Genomic DNA, 13,055 nt, shown 5'->3' on the forward strand with positions numbered 1-13,055 from the left:
CTATCAATTAGGCAACCTCAAATACCTCCATTCTTCAACAATTCTACAACAACTCAACAACTCAACAACCAAACACAACCTCTCCAACAATGCATAATACAAATCAACACAATCCCGCACAACAAGTATGCCAAGCACTAGTAACAAAGTAAGCTTCTGAATCCCCCTCCTAGTCTTGGCACACTACTAACCTACCCATCCGGCCTTCTAGAGCTCCACCACTTATGTCACCAACTCCAAATGGAAATAGTCATGTATGTGACATGATTTCAAGGCTTCAAAGAGGTCACAAGATTTTCCAATTTTTTTTTTTTTAATTCTCTCATTTTGCCTAAACCGCCCTTTCGGGTTTTCGGTTTAGCTCTTTTCCTCACCTCTACTCTCGTGGCTCGCACTCTTTTCTTCATTTTGCCCGGAGCGCCCTTTCGGGTTTTCACTCCGGCCTCGGCCACTTTCCTATTTTTGCCTAGGATGCCCTTTCGGGTTTTCACCCTAGCCGGGTTTTTCTTTCTTTTTTTTCTTCTTTTCTTTCTTTTTCTTTTTTCTTTTTTTTTTTTCATTTTTTTTCATTTTTTTTCATTTTTTTTTCTTTTTTTTTTTAAATGAAATACAATGCATGGAATTGAATATATTACAATATATACATGATACCAACTCATGTCCACCCCACACTTAAATCTTCACTTTGTCCCCAAAGTGTGAGGTGAACACCCTAAACTCACTCAAGAGTGTGAACTTGAGGCACCTCCATAGTCCGGAGGTCCTCTTCTTCTTCGTGACTCTCTTCTTCTTCTTCTTCGAAATCTAGCCATTTCGGCTCTTGTTTCCTCAACCTTAGTCTCACTATACCCTTGGTATTGGGTGGGGAATTGCTGCATGAATTGAGCATTCATCGCGGCCACCATATTAAAAGTTGCGTTTGAAGTATAACGCATCTCTTCCAAATCCTCTTGATAGTGGTGGTAGCGTTTTTCGGTGATTCCCCACCGAGCATTCTTCGTTAGTTGCATTTGGGAGAGGGTAGACTCAATGTTTGAGACACGGTTGGTGCTGTTGGTTTGCCATGTGTGGAAGGCCGGGTAGTTGAATTGAGGGTCCGAAAAAAGATATTGTTGTTGTTGTTGTGGCATTTGGGGTGGAGTGAAGTGGGGCTCATCATACGGGACATTAGGCATGGGTTCATCAAATGGTGCATCATTATGAGGCATGTCACCAAAAGTCAAAGCCCCCCCCCCCCACTTGCGGTTGCTCTCCTCCCTCATCCTCTTCCGGCTCAACTACTTGGGCTCTATCAACCCAAAGGTACACAAAGGCATCATCGGGAGGCATGTAAAAATCTTGTGCACTCCCCCAACCCAAGGGTGAGTTAGAGGGACGGGGTAGGTACATGTAATGCTTGGAGCTTTGCCCACCCATGCACCAAATGACCAAGGGGGTGATTTTGTCAACCACCTCAATCATTTTGGCGTGCTTCAAGTAATGGTAGTCAATGCGACCACTACCATCGAGTTCATAAGCATTGGGTGGAAATGGTACACCCGTCTTTTGCACAATCAATTCGATCATGCCCCCAATAAAAATGGTCCCTTTTAGATTCTTTTGTAGTTCAAGGCAACCACTCACAAACAAATCCACCCAATCCGGTACTCCCCTCCCTTCCGGGGTCATCGACCATAGACATTGAATTTGTTGATATTGCATTTTTGTTGGTTCGGTCATGACCAAGAAGTTGGTGTTTATATGACGGCTTAGGAGGCGCAAGACCGGGTTGGGGATGGTGGTATTCTTTGAGTTTCCATGACGCACGTCTCCACTTCCGTAATATCATTCCAAAAGGCACTCATCAATTTTTTGTTAAGATTTTCCTTGATGGGGGCTTTGGTGATATGTAGGGCCTCTCGTACCTCATCATAAGTCAATGTATGGGTAAGGCGGCATGCCCGGAATTTGATCTCCGGGGTCTTGTCCCTCCCTAATTTCACTTTTTCCAACGAAGATAGAAACTCAAAGGTAACACCCCTTCGGGTGTGTACGGCCATGTTAGTGTAGGCCTCAAGTCCAACTTTTTCCAAGAGAATTCGGGTCAAGTCAAGCATTCCCAATTCCAAAAGAACATCGTGGTCTAGGAACTTAGTTTGTGCCATAGTTGACACCGAAGCAAACTTCTTCCAATTTGAGAGGGCCTTGTCTCGGAGGCCCTCCTTACCCGAGTATTCATTTTCATCATAATCCGAGGCTCCCTTGGGTCCTTTTGAGGAGGAAGCCTCGGTTGCTTTGCCTTTGCCCATTGTAGAACAATTGATTTTTCAGAAAACACAATTTTTGTGGAAAAGATTTGGGTGAGGCAAAAGAACAAACACCTAATATGCACTACAAAAATGAAGTGCTAATTAGTTATTTGTTGGAATAAAAACACCTCACAAGTTAAAAGATTGTTTACGGACAACTTCAACACAATTAAACAACTAAATTTCGATTTTGAAGCACTCAAATTCGAAATCTAGTAAACTATGAATGACAAGGAGAAGAATAAGGTGTTATACCTCCCTTTGATCCTTGTTTGTGTTGTTGGTTGATGAATGCTATCCCAAAATGCTTAAAGTCGTCCCTTAAATCCAATTTGCAACCCATAAATCTTCAATTGTTCAATTACTCGAAACCCTAAGTCGAAATAGTCGATGGTTTTGTGGTTTTTCTGCAATTACCTTGCCCAAATTGATGTTGGGTGATGAAAGTTGATAAAACTTGAAGGTAAATTGCTTGATTTTGATTATTTGAGAAGGGTTTGATGAGTGATTTTTAGGGGGATTAGGGTTATGGTGAAGAGGGAGTGTGAATGCTAAAGGAATTGGGGAAGAACAAATGAGGATGTCGTGGGAATTGAGGCTGAAATGCATGTCTTCTCGGTTTCTCGCACGGTGCGAGAAAGGCTCTTAGAAAAGTCGCACCGTGCGACTTTGCTGCTGGAAGTGGTTTTTTTGTTGCTTAATTCTCCACTTTAGCCAATCCTTTTACACATCATTCTTCCTTCCTTTCTTCACATATGCCCTTGAGTTGGTATCCTATCACTAAAACACACATTAAACCGTCCTAACATGCCAAAAACATTAATGAAAATGCAAATGATTTAATTTATAATGCGAGAATTAAAGGATGCAATTAATTTAAACATGAAAAATGCAATAAAGACAATGCAATGCGGAATATAAATATCCAAGGGAAGGAAATATTTAAAAACTTTTGCAGTTTATTTAACGTCGATGGCTCGACAAAGTTGCATCTTCATTAATTTGAGTAAATTGGATCAACAAGGTGGAGTGTTTCCACTTCACCCACTTCAATTCCTTCATGATAATGCTTAAGCCTTTGCCCATTCACTTTCAAAACTTTCCCGGATTTCAAGCATTTGATTTCAATTGCTCCATATGGGAAGACACGAACCACTTCATATGGTCTCATCCACCTAGACCTCAATTTTCCGGAGAAAAGTCTAAGCCGATTTTGAAAGAGTAAGACTTTCTCTCCCACTTGAAACACTCTTCTTGAAATCATATTATCGTGCCATGCTCGTGTTCTTGCCTTGTAAATGGAAGCATTCTCATAAGCATCATTCCGAATTTCTTCCAATTCTTGAAGTTGAAGTTTCCTATGAAGGCCCGCTTCATTCATTTGCAAGTTGAACGACTTGACCGCCCAATAAGCTCGATGCTCAACCTCCACGGGTAGATGACATGATTTACCAAAAAGTAAGCGGTAAGGTGACATCCCGATTGGCGTTTTGTAAGCCATGCGATAGGCCCACAAGGCATCATCCAACCTCAAGCTCCAATCCTTGCGGTCGGGATTCACCGTCTTCTCAAGGATAGCCTTAATCTCCCTATTAGAAACCTCGGCTTGACCGTTGGTTTGGGGGTGATAGGCGGTTGATACTTTATGAAGTACCCCATACTTTTTGAGAAGAGCTCCAATGGCTTTGTTGCAAAAGTGAGTGCCACGGTCACTTATCAAGGCTTTTGGGAAGCCAAACCGAGAAAAGATGTTGGTTTTGATGAATTCTCCAACTACCTTTGCATCATCGGTCTTGGTGGCTTTAGCCTCCACCCACTTGGAGACATAGTCCACCGCCAAGAGTATATAAATATTGCCACAAGATGCGGGAAATGGTCCCATAAAGTCAATACCCCACACATCAAATATTTCACAATAGATCGTGGGGGTTTGTAGCATTTCTCCGCTTTTTGAAATGTTGCCAACTCTTTGGCATCTATCACATGTCTTCACCATAGCATGAGCATCTCGGAATAATGTGGGCCAAAATAAACCGCTTTCCAAGACTTTTCTAGCCGTTTTCTTGGCTCCGAAATGCCCACCGCAAGCATACTCGTGACAAAATTTAAGAATTGGAAGGATTTCGGTATCCGGGACACAACTCCTAATAACTTGATCGGCACAAAATTTCCAAAGGTATGGGTCATCCCACACATAGTACTTAGCATCACTCTTGATCTTGTCCCGTTGAGAGCGAGAAAGACCCTTTGGAAACTCTTGTAAGACCAAAAAGTTGACTATATGTGCATACCATGGCTCAATGGATGACAATGCTAGGAGTGTATCATCCGGAAAGGAAGCTTGTATTGGTGATTCCAAGACTTCTTGAGGCTTCTCTTGCACAATTCGACTTAGGTGATCTGCCACCGTATTAGTTGTGCCCTTCTTGTCCTTGAGTTCAACGTCAAACTCACTCAAAAGTAGCACCCATCTCATCAAATGGGGCTTGGACTCCTTCTTGTTCACCAAATGCCTTAAGGCGGCATGATCCGTGAAGATGATGACCTTGGCTCCAAGAATATAAGGTCGAAATTTCTCTAAGGCAAACACCACCGCAAGAAATTCTGTCTCGTTAGTTGTATAATTTCTTTGAGCCTCATTCATCATCGTCGACGCATATTGAATAACATGAGGTACTCTTCCTACCCTTTGGCCAAGTACCGCGCCAAGGGCATAATTGCTTGCGTCCGACATTATCTCAAACGGTTCATTCCAATTGGGAGGTTGAATTATAGGTGCCGAAATAAGCTTCTCCTTGAGCATATCAAAAGCTCCCTTGCATTATTCACTCATGACAAATTCAAAATCCTTTTGAAGTAGCTTGCATAGAGGAGCGGCAATCTTGGAGAAATCCTTAATAAAACGCCGGTAGAACCCGACATGTCCTAGGAAAGATCTCACTTCACGCACATTAGTAGGATAAGGCAAGGTGCGAATGGTATCGACCTTTGCCTTATCAACCTCAATCCCCCTAGAGGAGATTACATGTCCCAAGACTATTCCTTCATCAACCATGAAATGACATTTCTCATGGTTGAGAACGAGGTTGGTATCAATACATCTCTTCAAGACCCAAGTGAGATGACTCAAACAATCCTCAAAAGATTGGCTATGAACGGTAAAATCGTCCATGAATACCTCAATAAAGTCCTCAACATGATCCGAAAAGATGCTCATCATGCACCTTTGGAATGTTCTCGGAGCATTACAAAGACCGAAAGTGTAGATACCCGTATCCGTCGATATTGGAATTAATAGAGAACCCGACAAACACCCGATGATGATAGGACACATGTATTATTTAGTTGTCATTGTCATTATTTGGAGCTCGTTTTACGATGTAGAATGGGCGCCGTAGATGAAATATTTTATCAATTTAAATGATATTTAAATTAATGTTTGTTTTATTAAAGTGAATTCATTTTATTGTTTTAATTTGAATTTATTTTCTTAGATTTATTTTATTGAAAATAAAATATATTTTTGATTTGAAAAATCATTCTTTAGTTATTTGATTTGAAAAATCAATTTATATCGTTTATAAACCGTATTTGAAGAACTCGATTTTTACAACGATTTTATACGCGATTTTGAGCTCGTTTTCTACTTGATTTGGGCTCGATTTTCGACGCACTTTCGGCCCAACCTCCTCTCCCATGACCCGTGTTCGATTCTTAGCTGAAGCCTACCCCAAACCCTTTGTTTAACCCATCTAATTCCCGTCCCAAACACTCCATAAACAGCCCGCGAATAACACGGCCTCATCCCCTGTTTTGCGTGCTCAAACCCGAGCCTCAAACCCGCTCCAAACACCACTTAAACCCGTGCACATTAACCCTAAAACATACCCTAGTATCCTACCCATATTACCTTAGCTTAACCACCAAGCAAACCCCCCATACAAACCCTAAAAACCCCCACGAAATAGCTGATGGACAGCAGCTATGCAAACCGAGCCCGACTGCTTGTTGCTCTCTTAAACCCTACTTTAACTCCCTATAAATACCTTATCTCCACCATACATTAATTCCTCTAAGTTCTCCATACATACTACCATCACTAACCAGCACTAATCTCCACAAACAAACCCTAATTACCTCCCAAAACTCTCGACAAAACCGAGACATCCAAACTGAGAAACAGTTTGTGTCTCTCTCGAAATACCATTCGTTCCCCCTTCAAATCTCCATTAAAATTCGAGTTTCTTGTTCCTAATTAACCATATAACATCCATATACATCTTAGACAAAGATTCACGAGCCAAATTGACATTGAGAGTACACGAATCCCCTCGAAAAACAGAGTGTCATGAACTCTGTTTTCGCGGCTTTTCCTGTCTGTCCAGTTCTATTTGTGCTCATTTTTCGTGCCCATTAACTCACAACGAGCGTAGTTTGTTTTAATATCTTTGTTCTACTCTCTTTTTAGTTTTCAAAACATCTTTTAAATCTAATTTTCACCGTGAAACGAGTGAGAAATTGCAGTTTGAAAGTTGCTGTCCAGATTTACAAAAAAACGTGTTGTTGCTTTGTTCCTTCGTCGACGACGGCCTCTCGAGATAAAATCTACGATCGATTACGACCCAAGACGGTGTCAACGATACATGTAGGTTGAGGGTGCATCAAATCCTCCTCTTCTCCCTTTTATTTCGTTTTTTTTATGTTTGTTTTTTATAGTTCGTTTTTACTTTGTTTATCGTTTTGTTTATCGTTTGATTTCGTTAACTATGAAACTAGTTAGTTTGAGTACGAGTTAAAGTACCACCATGAACACCCGCGTTGACTTGATTCGGAAAAGAAATCCGCCACATCGGTCGGTCGTATCCCCCTTCTCATTTACATATCCTCGTGTTCAAGGTAGGGCATTAATAAAATGGATTCTAACTTCGTTCCTCGCTTTTGACCCCTCGTTTGTTTCGTTCAATTCGACCTGCCCTAGGACCCGTTGCATGTTAGTTCGACCTCTGATTGTTAACATATGATGCACTTAGACGACTTTAGATTGATTAAATAACCTAATTAGACATGTTAGGGTGCTTCGACACAAGCATTAAAATCGGTTAACAATTCTATAACTTAATTGAATACATCTCTCCTTTCACATGATTTCTCGCTAGTATAAGAGTGTGTGATTAGCACCTTCTTATTAACACTCGACGAGTTAATTTAATTAGCGAACTTGACCTAATTTGACCCTTTAGGCCGTGTAGAGCACTCGGTTTTAGGCGAAGCCTTCTGACCTCTTTTATCATCGATTTCTAATGTGTATCCCATATCGCTTTGCAAATCTATCTAACCTAATGAACCTAACCTAGGAACTAGGGTGGCCGTGGCTTGGCTGTGAGTGTGGCCGTGTCTTTTGTCTTTCTTGCTTCTTCTTTATATCATTTGTTCATCGTTGTTTCGTATTCTGTAGTTACCTTTTGTTTATCGAGTCGTTTCTTATAATTCGTTTGTAATTAGTTTTCTATTTGGTCGAGTCAAATGATTTACAAAAACCTTAGTCTTATTTGGTTAGATAGTTGTACTCCAATTCATGTAGGAGCGTAGTAAATCGCATGTTGTTTAAAGCGACATGGCCCGATTTATGCTAATGCATGCTTTGGTGTGTGGCCAAATGTCTAATTCGCTGAGATTAAGCGAAAGCACGCATTATGAGGAGTGACCCAAGGCCGTGAGTTATGTAAACCGTGGGCCACCCCTTGTGCACGTTTTCCTAGGCCGGATTGGCCGTGTAGGGTGTCGTGTATGATGTCGTATATAGCAATTGTATTCAGATCGAGTTGTATCTTAATTTCTTGTTGTGTCGGCATGAAATGCCTGGGTTGTAATAGGGTAGATCCTGTAATACTCCGTATTTATAAGTCTTGGGGTACTCTATCGAGTAGGCCTTACTCTGTCGAGTAAGGGTAAGTTGCGAAATAAAATAGTTTCTGACCTGTTGGGTACTCGATCGAGTAGCTGGGGCACTCGATCGAGTAAGGGGGTACTCGATCGAGTACCTTGGGTACTCGATCGAGTAGCCGGTTTTACGGGGAGTTTTCTCGGGTTTTGTTAATTATGCGATTAAGGTATTTAAGCTTCATCGTCATTATTCTAAATCACTTTTACAAAACCTAAATTACTTGTTTAAGAGAGAAAGCAAACAAGTTCATCTTCTTAATCGCATTCTTAGCAATTCCCGGAGTTCAGACGGTCAGTTCTTGTCGTTGATTATACCGTTGAGTTCCTTGCGTCGAGGGTAAGATCTATGTACCCTTTTTATTGTATTTCTTTTGATTTGGTTAAACCCTAATTTAGAGATTGGGGGTTTTATGTGTAGTATGTGATGTGGTAGCCTCTATGTGTTGTATGATAGGAGGAGGGTTCATAGAAGAGGCTTTTTTATTCAGCAGTAGAGACCGTCTGATTGTGTGCATACCAGGTAGGATTTCCTACTCAGTATTAGTCCCATAATGGGATATTGGTTGATGTATTGTATTTGGTTGTTTGATATAATAATTTTACTGTAATTGTGGTTGTGATCGTTGTTGATGGTTCGCGAGGCGTGGCCTCGGGCCGAGTGGGGTCACTTGTGGGAGTGGCTTCACGCCCTAGTTTCGCCTTTCATGGAACCCGCCACGAAGGGATGTGCACATTAATGGACAGGGTTATCGCTCACTATGTAGAGCGGGGATTTGGTGGGTACGGCGCGTCTCCCATCGGCGGTCGGGTCCAAAGGGACGGTCGATATTGAGTTGATGGGAATTGGTTGGTTGTGTGTGTGTGTGTGTGACGCTTAAGTTTGTCTTTTATCTTATCATTGTTGTTTATATTGATTGTGTGATTAGTATCGACCCTGTTGTTTTGTAAACTGCGGTGATCCATTCGGGGATGGTGAGCGAGATATTGAGCAGTATTGAGATGAGTACTGGGATAGCTGGGATGCCACGACATGATGATAGGAGTCTTCCGCTGTAGCTTTTAGTTTATTTACATTTCAGTTAGAACAGTCAGTTTGAGAACATGTATCGTACTTTTGGTTTGGTTTTGAGGATTGTAACTATTCGCTAAATTATTTATAATAAACGTTGTTTCTTCATTCTTGTTTGATTATCATTGCCTCGGGTAACCGAGATGGTAATGTCTTCATACCTGAGTGGTCCCGGTAAGGCACTTGGAGTATGGGGTGTTACAAATGGTATCGAGCGACGATCCCGAAACCTCGTAACCAATGAACCTAATGAACATAGGGAGTCAATTAAAATGAACCCGGGGTAAAAGTTGTAGGAGCTAGTGCAAAGGCTTGGGAGACGTCCTAAAGTCGCAGGGGTCGCCCTACAACTTTGAACCGGTCACATGGGGGAAGTGTTTGTCGAGTCGTATGTGTGTTTGGTTAACTTGTGTAAGAATGTGATGAAATGTGTTAATTGTTGGGTGTTGAAGTAGAAAGTTGAGCATGTGAAAGAAAATGGTGATATGTGGGAACTTGTTGATGAGATGATAACATGTTGGATGATTTACAATGTGGCATTTAATAACATGATGAAATGATCTTGTAGATAGTAGAAAAGATGCGTAGCATGTTTGTTATGATATAATGTGGTTTATAAGTTTAGCATGTTAGCATATGACGTAGCATGCGGGTAGCTTTTAAGATTGGCATGACTCGATCGAGTGGGACTGACTCGATCGGGTGGGTTTTTGACGATTTTGAGTCCAGAATCGTGTTTTTGGGTACTCGATCGAGTAACTAGGGGTACTCGGTCGAGTAGGTAAGAGATCAGAAGGTCTGTTAGGGGTCTGATGTTTGGGTACTCGATCGAGTATGTTGGGCACTCGATCGAGTAGCCCGTTACTCGATCGAGTGGGTTTGGGAACTCGATCGAGTAGGTCCTGGGTGGCGTGTTTTCGCGTTTTGAAGTTTAGTACGTGTGTTCATATCTACCCTTTCTTATATATGTATAGTTTCAAGATGCCGCCCAAGAAGACTGCTTTGTATGCGAGAGCTGAGCTTATGACCATGGATGACATCGTTAAGATATTAGAGCACCAGGATGCTCTTACTGAGACCCTAAAGAAAGTGAATGAGGATAAGAATAAGGATAAGGAGAAGGAGGTTGACCATTCAAAAATCAGCCTCTACATTGCGAGGTTTAACCCGAAAGAGTACAAGGGAGTTGGGGAGCCTAATCTTCTTGATAGTTGGCTGAGAGAGATGGAGAACATATTAGACTTGGTTCACCGTCCGATGAGATGAGAGTGGAACAGTGCGTTCTATCCGAGGGAGGCAAAAAGGCAAGTGGTGGGATTCAGTGAAAGTGAGTGCTAAGGAGATATATACAAACCAAGGCTTACCTGCTATACCTTGGGAGGAGTTTCGTAGGGCTGTGAGGAAGGAGTTTGTACCGGAACATGTGAGGAGTAAGTTGAGAGAAGAGTTTGATGGTTTTAAGATGACTGCTGAGATGTCTGTGGCTGAGTACTACAGGCTGTTCAATGAGAAGTCTAGGTATCTTTGAGGATATGGGTTTGAGTGAGGAGAATCTGGCATTGAGGTTTGAGAGGGGGTTGACCCCTAAGATTATGGATAAGTTACCCGTGGGAGTCCTTACTGATGTTAAAGAAGCTTATGAGAGGGCTGGGAGAGCTGAGAGGTTGGTGGAGATGGCTCAGGAGAGGTTAGGTGGTGAGAAGAGGAAGTCTGAGAGCGAGGGTGGTGGCCAATCGAATCACAAGAAAGGCAACCACAATCAGTCTAAGGGATTTTCTTCTAAGGGTCCGGGTTCGATCTTTGGGGGCTTCCTTTGGGCATGGCCGTGGAAGTGTGAGTAATAGTTGGGGAGTGACCTGCTATAGCTGTGGTGGTGTAGGCCACAAGAGACATGAGTGCACAAGTGCACTGGGATCTTTCCAGAGACCTGCGCAGAGCTTCGCGAGCAACAGACTGGCTGGATCATGGCCAAACCGGGGAAGTCAGAGTTACCAGAGTGGAGGCAACCGCAACGGCGGTAATTCTTATCAGAAACCACCAGCGAGCAACAACAACAATCAAGGGTCGGGTGCTAAGCCGACCACCTCAGCCAGTACTGTCCAGGGAGGTGGGCAGAAGACCAGTGGCAAGTTATTCATGATGGAGAAGAAAGCAGCTGAGGAAGATGCGCACGTTATCACCGGTACATTCCTTGTTAATGGTATTCCTACCTTTGTTTTGTTTGATTCGGGGGCTTCTCAGTCGTTTGTGTCTCCGAGTCATGTTAAACAGTTGGGTTTGAGAGTATATGAGTCTGTTAGTGAGCAAGTTTTCATACCTTCGGGTGAGTCTGTATCTTGTGGGAGATTGTTCAGAGATGTATCTTTGATAGTTGGGCAAGTTGATTTCCCGGTAGACTTGCTAGAGTTTCCTTTTAACGGTTTTGAGATGATAGTCGGGATGGATTGGTTAGGAAAGTATAAAGCTAAGATAGACTGTCATCAAAAGAAAGTGTCCTTAAGAGGTCCTAAGGGTGTTAGTGTGTCTTATCGTGGGTTTCTAGTCAAACCCAAAGTTAAGTTGATTGCAGCTGTCACCTTGAAGTCTTATCTGAGGAAGGGATGTCCTTTTATCTTGTGCCATGTGAGAGATGACCGGATAGAGAGTCCGACAGTTGATGAGATACCAGTGGTGGGAAAGTTTGTAGATGTTTTTCCAGAGGAGATTCCGGGGTTGCCACCGAAGAGGGAGATAGATTTCACCGTTGAGTTGAAGCCAGGGACGGGGCCAATCTCTAAGGCATCGTACCGTATGGGTCCTAAGGAGATGGAGGAGCTTAGGAAGCAGTTGGATGATCTGATAGAGAAGGGATACATTAGACCAAGTGTATCGCCGTGGGGAGCACCAGTTCTTTTCGTGAAGAAGAAAGATGGGAGTTTGAGGTTGTGCATAGATTACAGGGAGCTGAACCGTGTGACGATAAAGAACAAGTATCCTTTGCCAAGGATAGATGACCTGTTTGATCAGTTGAGTGGTGCAACAGTCTTTTCTAAGATTGATTTGAGGTCGGGGTACCATCAGGTGAAGATTAGAGAGGTGGACATACCAAAGACAGCTTTCACGTCGAGGTATGGCCATTATGAGTATGTGGTGATGCCGTTTGGGTTGTCTAATGCGCCGACAGTGTTTATGGATTTGATGAATAGAATCTTCAGACAGTTCTTGGACCAGTTTGTAGTGGTGTTTATCGATGATATCTTAGTCTACTCTAAGACTAAGGAGGAGCATGAGGAGCATCTGAGGATCGTGTTGCAGACTCTGAGGGATCATGAGTTGTATGCTAAGCTAACCAAGTGTGAGTTCTGGTTAGAGAAAGTTGCTTTTTTGGGGCATGTAATCTCTAAAGATGGGGTAGCTGTGGATCCGGCGAAGATTGAGGCAGTGACAAAGTGGGAAGCACCGAAGAATGTTGCCGAGGTTAGGAGTTTCTTGGGTTTAGCTGGATACTACAGACGGTTCGTGAAGGACTTCTCCAAGATAGCTAGACCTATGACAGCGTTGATGAGGAAAGAGAACAAGTTTCGTTGGGATGAGAGTTGTGAGACGGCGTTCCAAACATTAAAGGAGCGTTTGACCACAGCTCCTGCCTTAGCATTGCCTGAAGGGAGCGAGAACTTTGAGGTTTATACAGATGCCTCGAAGAATGGGTTGGGATGTGTGTTGATGCAGAATGGTAAAGTGATCACCTATGCTTCTAGGCAATTGAAGCCTTATGA

Source organism: Silene latifolia, chromosome 11 (assembly GCF_048544455.1).
Source record: "Silene latifolia isolate original U9 population chromosome 11, ASM4854445v1, whole genome shotgun sequence".
Lineage (NCBI taxonomy): Eukaryota > Viridiplantae > Streptophyta > Magnoliopsida > Caryophyllales > Caryophyllaceae > Silene > Silene latifolia.